Source organism: Cucumis melo, chromosome 3, assembly GCF_025177605.1.
Source record: "Cucumis melo cultivar AY chromosome 3, USDA_Cmelo_AY_1.0, whole genome shotgun sequence".
Lineage (NCBI taxonomy): Eukaryota > Viridiplantae > Streptophyta > Magnoliopsida > Cucurbitales > Cucurbitaceae > Cucumis > Cucumis melo.
The window spans coordinates 17599831-17608284 of NC_066859.1; the positions used below are offsets into that span (position 1 = coordinate 17599831).

General features: G+C 31.0%; 1 pseudogene; it reads right to left on the bottom strand.

Moving 5' to 3' along the window:
* Window positions 1-5502: 5502 nt before the first annotated feature.
* LOC127148679 (protein DETOXIFICATION 34-like) lies at window positions 5503-6937 on the bottom strand (annotated as a pseudogene).
* Between the last annotated feature and the right edge of the window lie 1517 nt (window positions 6938-8454).

Sequence of the window (8454 nt, forward strand, 5' to 3'; positions counted from 1 at the left end):
AATGCAGATTCATACTCGGGAGGTTAGAATTAGTCAAGACGGGTAAAATAGCAAAAAGTCAAAAAGTTGACTTTTGACTAAGAAAAGTCAAAGTTTGACTTTGACTTAATTGGTCAAATGACCAAATTGCCCCTTTGACTAATTTCTTAATTAACTAAAAGTTAGTGGGAAATGTGACAGTTTATTGTGAATTAGAAGCCACTAATTCCATTAAATAGTTAATGGATTAATTAGATGTTGAGATTATATGAAATAATTTGCATGCATTTTGCATGTAAATTTTATATAAAAACTTCTCATTACAGAATGAGAAGAGGTTGATGTTTTTCTGATAAACAACCTAAACGATACACCTACCTCCATCTTTCTCTCAAAAGATTAACTTCACAAAAACGAGTCCCACAACTCGTTTCTTGGTTCTGAGATTAGTAGGTCAACTTAGTGGTTGTCCGTTGCTCGTGATCTTCAGGCAGAGATGTTTTTTGGGAAGAAGAAGTTGTGAACTATAAAGGTAAGCTCATCATTTACCTTTTATACTCTTCGTTTAGGTCTATCGTGTAGTAGTTGTATGTTAATTTCTAAATCGTTTAGATGCATATAGAGTAAATCTTGATCTTTTCTTCCGTTGTTGCATGCTCTTGTGTTTTTTTTTTCTAGCAATGAGGACTATAATTGATCAATTCAATATGGATGTAACTTAGAAATACATTCATCGATATTAAAATATTATGGGGCTCTACATTATTTCACCAGGAGCAGTTGTGGTCATTTGGTACATATTTAAATATTGTATAATTATATTTAATATAAATTTATTTTGAATATTTTATAATTTATTTTGATATTTCACAAAGATTGAACAATAGTAGACTTCATGATGTGACAGATGATCCACATCAAGTTCTTAATATATGCAACGAAAATGAGCGGTACATGGAAAATATACATTATATGTATGATGTACTCATTGTATCTGCACTAGTCTAAAGGAGACGTGCTCTAGTGTAAGGAGCCTAAATTGGATGATGTTGGCCATCACTTGGAAGAATTGCTTTATGTGACACAAACACAAAGTGAAACAAGTTGTGTTAGTTTAATAATGATGATGACCTTTGGTACGAGCTATTATCCTAATTAATCGTCACATTTCGGATTAGGATATTACAATTAAGAGGTTGGTCCATCATCGTCAAATTTTGGAATAGAATATTACGATTTAGGGATTAACAATCATGTTTGTACATGTATCAACATAGGTGTGGTTGTGGAAAACATAACGAATATTTATACTATGAAGCGCCTACAGAGGTACCTAAACAACCAAAGGATCAGGAAAACCAGAGAATCAGAATTGACTAGAACATTAGTTTTTTTAGTTTTTTTAGTTTTTAAATTAATGACAATTATTAAATTATTGTAATAATATAAAGGTGTCTTTTCAAAAATATAAAAAAGCAGCAAAATATTTACACTCTATAGAACAATTTGAAAAACGGAAAAAGCGAATAGGCCAACCGTGTAAAATACTAAAAATGCCCCGTCAACCACACCGTCAACAACGCACGCCTAATATATTTGCAATCTTTTAGATTTGGTTATTGATCGTTTAGCTATGGCTACAATCTATACGTAATCGTTTAGATAATGGCTACAATGATGGCTATAATTCATATGCGATCGTTTAGATATGGCTACAATTTATGCGCGATCGTTTAGATATGGGCTTTTCAATTCCATCGTTTAATTTTGTTACATGATCGTTTAGATTTGGGGACCCAAATCTAAATGATTTTTTTTTTTTAATTTGGTACACAATTTTTTTTAATTATTTTGGTACGCGATCGTTTAGATTTCTTTACACGATCGTTCACTTTTTTTACATGATCGTTTAATTTTTATTTTACACGATCGTTTACATTTGGCTACTTCAATCCAAATGAATTTTTCTCAAGATTTTTTATACACGATCTTTTATTTTTTTTACACGATCGTTTATGTTTTTTAAATGATCGTTTACATTTGGCTACTCCAATCTAAATGATTCTTTTTCAAGATTCTTTATACACAATCTTTTATTTTTTTTTACACAATCGTTTACTTTTTTTACACGATCATTTACATTTGGCTACTCCAATCTAAATGGTTTTTTTTTTCAAAATTCTTTATACACATCTTTTAGATTTTGCTATTTTTTTGTACACGATCTTATGCAAAGTCGTTTAGATTTGGTTACCCAAATGCAAACGCGTAAAAAAAAAAAAAAAGGAAAAGTAGAAAGGCGATGAAAAGAAATTGAAGCGAAAAAAAAAGGAAAAGAAGAAAAATGATGGAAAGATTAAACAACGTAAATAAAGAATTGAAAAATAAGAAAGATGATGGAAAGAAATCGCAGAAAAGAAAAAGACAAAATCGCAGCGGAAGAACGGAGAAGACGAAATAGAGGAGGAAGACGAATCGCGAGGAAGAAAGAAATATGAAAGGGAAAACCTGGAATATTTAAAAAATGGCTAACTTTATGAGTTTTGTTACACGGGCCGTACATAGTTTGGTGTTTTGTTACATTTACAATAGTTTCCCTAATATAAACTTTCTAATTTGCATTTAATTATTTTTCAAATATAAACAATTACTAAAAATAAAATCGTAAATTTCACCGGGAATTAACTTAATATAAACCATATGAATTACTATCGTAAATTTTCATTCCATATTAGTATAAACAGGATCAACTACAAAATTAATTTTTCACCTAAATGGATAATAAATATTTTACTAATTAAAAAACGGTATACAAACAAGAAATAAATTGAATAAAATATATATACAAGTGACTCACCAATTAATTTAAGTTGAAATAAAAAAAAAAATGGATTGAGAAAGGCAACAATCGTCCTTAATTAAAAAAAAAATAGTAATTGAATGAGTGTTCTTATTATAAAAAACAAATCAAAACTCATCCATTCAAAATCACTATATTTTTCTAAATAGTTTTCAAATTATTATAAATATTAGATAATTTATAGATGCCTATTATCTAATCAAACCATGTATCTGATTATTGTAGACACTTTAGTGTCCAAATAAGACCACTCCTTTAATCCATGTGCCAAGTAAACATGGATTTTTAGTGGTCATGTAATCCATTTCATGCTTGCCACTTTTCCTTTAAATAGAGAGCTTTGATGGATTTGTAAAGACATACCAACATTGGAGAGAAATCCAAATAATTTGGAGAAAGTGGAAAATTTTGAGATTTTCAATTTCTTAATTATTTTCTTAATTTTCTCATTTTCTTATTTCTTTATTTCTTTATTTATATATTATATTATATTAATATTATATTTTCTCGACACGTGTTCCGATTGTGCCTTGGTTTTACAACATGTTATCAGCACGAGTCTAGTCACCTCCTGTGTCAAATGTATGTTCTAATGGTATGTCGATTTTCTCCTACTCGTATAATTAATAAAATAAATATTATTTTGCATATTTAATATATATTAAATTCCTAATATAATTATAATATTTTATAATAGTATTACCATGGAAAATCTTACGAAACTAGAATTTACGACTCTTCACATTAACAGTAGCAATTATTTGTCATGGGTTCTTGATGTTGAAATGCGTCTAGACGCCATGAATCTCGTAAATACAATTAAAGAAGAAAATGCAACAACCAGTCAAGAGAAAGCAAAAACCCTCATACATTGTGTAATAAATTCATGAGGATTTAAAGTCAAAATATTAACAGTAGCAATTATTTGTCATGGGTTCTTAATGTTGAAATGCATCTAGACGCCATGAATCTCGTAAATACAATTAAAAAAGGAAATGCAACAACCAGTCAAGAGAAAGCAAAAACCCTCATTACTTAGATTTTATGACAGATAATAACTGTCGTTACTTATATTTATGACAGATAATAATTGTCATTGTTTATATTTTAAGACAGAGAGTAAGTGTCATTATTAATCTTGCTTGACATATATTAAATGTCATTATTTATCATTATGACACTTATTAATTATCATCATTTCACCTACCATGACTTTAATTAACTGTCAATAAAATGTTTTTTATGACATTTCTTTAGATTCAAATGTCATAATTGTATTTTTAGTCCCTGTTTTTCTTGCTCTATTTTCTATTGAATCTCTGTTTTTCTTGTCGCTCTGCCATTACACACACCAATACAATCACAAAGTACTATACAACACACCCATATGGAAACAAATTGTGAACACTTTAATATATGTACAATTGGTCGTAAAGTGTTTGTACAATGAAGCAATGAACATATATGTTTTGGTACGAACAAGCTATTTAAATAAGTACATTTGAACCAAAATTTGGCTACCAAACCTACAAAAAGACCTATAAATCAATCAATTCCAGCAAATATGGCTTCAGTGCTCCAATGAATTCTTGCAAAACCTAGTAAGAAAAGAAAATGATGATTGTAGCTCAAAATAAGGCTCGTTATAAAGACAGGAAATAGTGCAAACACCCACAACGGACAAAGCAACAGTCAAACATTTATAGCAAAGGTTCTCTAATAGAAAAGGTTGAGAAGAATGACAAACCTAATAACAACCCAATAGCAACAGTCATTAGTACTAATTAATCATAAACCAATAAGAACCAGGATGACAAGAATGACATATACCTAACTGACCATAACCAGTCATTTATCTAATATCAATATTGAGAAGCTAATTCAAGGAGAAAATTTATAGCAAAGGTTCTCTAACAGTTTAAACAAAGGTATTTCAATTAGTGGGCATTTGTGTGATATATATTGCAATTAGCAATATGTGTGAACACCTCATTTTAGAACTAAAGATAGTTCACAAGATTACAATAATAGATTGAGTATGCAGTTCCTATATTTGCAACAAAAGTAACATAAAAATAACCAGAAAGAAGAAAGGGTGAGGAAATAGGGAGAACATCAAATCTCACATGACCACGTGTAATATAACACTTCATCACATATAGATTCCTGATTATTCCCTTTCGATAAAGTTCAAAATGGAGCAAATGTTGAATGATTAAAAGTTGATAATATTTTGAAAGTTCGGTAACAAAAATGGGGAAAGAAAACCAAATATTTTAAATTTACAAGACTCTAATAAGTAGGAAAATGGGCAACAAGAACTATGAAGAAATAGAAAGGAAACAAACACAATGTCTATTTAAATGAAGGAAAGAACTTGGTTGATGACTTTAAGGATTTACATTATGGGTCCCGTTTGTTTTATAGAGTGTGATTAGAAGCAGAATTGTTTGGAAAGAAAGTCAACAATGCCTCCCCACAGTCCCTGTGATTATAAAGAATATATGTTACATTTGGTATGATTGATCATGCATAATATATGAGATCTACTCTCCATCTAAGGTTGTTGAAAACTCCTAACAGACTCCTATAATCATCATTTCAATTTAAGTTTTGATCGTTTTTTATTCATTTTGGTCAAAAGAGAAAGGAAATTTACTGACCTAAACTCCAAAATGTTTTATATAACCAAGAAGATAACCAAAGGGAGGACCAAAAACATAATAAGAGCCAAGATTGATACATGCTGCCAACGTTTGCCAACCAGCTCCAATAGTAACGCCTGAAAAAACTCGGAGAAAAGTTAAAGAAGAAAGCAGGAATCTTATTAACTTATTGTCAACTTGTAAACACATGGTGGATTTGGCACTTGAAATTACTTGCTAGACATTATTGAGAACCATGGTGACTCCAAGAAGGTATGCTAGTTTAGAGACGGTAACTTGCATTTCTTTGTTGTGGGTGTAAATGACAACAAAGTGATCCTTCGTAATTAAGATAATCATCATGGAAAGTAATTCGAGAAGGAGAGACTGAAATATTGTTAAATAGACAGAATATTTGGTTGCCAATGGATGTCATTGTCCAAGCTCATTGGAAACCCGCACGTGGGAAAGATGACATAATTGCAAATTCAATACATTAATAATAGTTATTATCTACACAGATCAATTAATACATTTTGACACATCAAACAATGGTATGTTATTAAACTGTTCTGTTGTTTCTTTACACCATAGTTTATTTGGAGTAAGATAAACTTTCGATTGAACTATTCATATATTACAGTAGTATATTTATGATTTAAGGTCCTTGGTATTAGAATGTCAGATGCGATAACAAGTTGTCAGAGGGACAAGAAATTTAATGGATGAAAATCACATACCTAATGGCAGCATTTATACCTATGAATAACATTGCCTCGAACTCGTTGATGTTCATGCTGCAAAAAGTAGAAGTAAATGGATTAGTCAAAACTTGACATGCTTCATTAGATGTACCTACTTCATATTATTTAGCATAAAACTTAATTTTTTTTGTATGAACTATAGAAGGGTGCTAGATATTAGTAAAACATAATGTCATTCAATTAACTAAACACAAAAGAGATATGGTATTAAGTTCTGTTCTTACCAAATTGAAAGGAAACCAACAACATATTCTACATTATCAAGATGGCCAGTAAGAATAATTATACTCATCATATACCAGAGTTCAAGGCAAATCATTACTGCAGATGAAAAGGAAAGGCCAACAAAGACCGGTATATCATTGAAAGCAACGCGAGACAAATCTAATATAGGCAAGGACATTGACCTTGCTCTAGGCTTAAAGGAACTTTTGGGTGGGAAAAACCATTGCCATTGAAAAGAGTTTAGGAATTAGCAACCTTGTGAACCATCCTGCAACTTCAGCTATTTCATCTGCTTGTCCTAGAAGCGTCAGGACTGGTTCAGCATACCAGTAAATTGATAAAATGAAGAAGTTAGAGACTGTAAGAATAATCCATGAACGTTGCATATAAATACCAAGCAAGTAAACTTGTCCAGCGCCATAAGCTTGGCCACACAGCGTCTCTAGTGCACTTTCCATACCAAGCTACTTTTTGTAGAAAATCAAACTCAGTGATAGTCAAGAATAGAAAAATCAGAAGAAGAGGTATACAATTGAAAGATATTTGTCTTCTACTTAAAAGCAAAATTAGACAATAGAAATCATTCAATCTGGCTACCACTGTGGCTACTGCTTAAGGAGCCACATTTCAATTAATTTGAAATACTCGTACAAAATTCCCCATACATCATATCACCAGCCACATCACTGTTCTGAGTCCCTTCCATTTTCATCGTAGCTAATAACAGAGAAAAAAAAGTAGCATAGTAGACCACAGAAATTCTTACAAGATAGATACAAATGAACTAAGCGCATATTTAAAGACAAAATTCACTAAAAGCTTTCCAACTAACACTGATCAGAAACTAATAAAATTTCACAAAACCCTATTAAGACAACTCCAAAAATAAGAAACAAAATTAGCAACATGAACTCAAATAGCTTATCTATAAGACACAGAACTATACATTTAAAACTTACAATTGAGATAGACATCCTTCTTATTAAATTATCACAATTATTAGATTTTACGACAAAATTTCATTCATTGTCCCCTTACCCAATTTTTTTTAATCGGTAAGTTCATAAAAATGTACCTGCTTTCAAACCCGTTCGTGTAGATCCCAAAGCACACAAGTCTCGATCACATCCAACTTCCATCCTTAGATGTTTGAATAATCCCCAGCCACGTCTAAAAATTCCAAAAACCACAAAACTGATACAGATACAAAAAAAATCTCAAAGCAAAAATAAGAAAACATATAATGCCAGCCATGTACTTATCTAAAAAAAAAAAGGAGAAAAATACAAGGAGACGGCCGGCGTTCAAACTGAAACGACAGTGATTTTACATGAGGGAGGAGACGGGAACGGAAGGAGACGATCGGCGTTCGAACCGAAACGGTAGCAGCGGTGTTCAAACCGAAACGGAAGGGATTTTGTGTGAGGGATGAGACGGGAACGAGAGGGATTTTGAAGAAGGAAAGGGGAGTGTGCGTGAGGATTCTGCGTGAGGGAGGGATTTTTACTTTTTTTTATTTTTTTATTTTAATAAAAAAAATATTTAATTAATTTTTTAATGCCCTTACATATTATGACAGCAAATAACTATCATGTATTTGGGCATTTCGAAATCATCGTCTTTTTCCGTCAAAAACCCTCTTTTTGACATTTGATGACAGTTATTTGTTTCATCCTTTCAATTCGGGATGTAACCAACTGTCATAATAGCGAGGTTTTGTACTGAACTAACAATGCTGGAAGTAAAAGTCAATACAATATCAAGTTCTGTAAACTTGATTAAAGTGTTTGGAAAAGCAAATATTATTTTGCTTAGAGGAACAAAGTTCATAATTAATAATACATTTTTCTCTAGTCAATCAAAGAGAAATCTATTAAGTTTTACAGATATACGTTGCAATGGATATCATATTGAGACTGGTAGAAAGAATGGAATATAATATCTTTATATTATATCTATTGTCTCAAATGAAAAATGTATA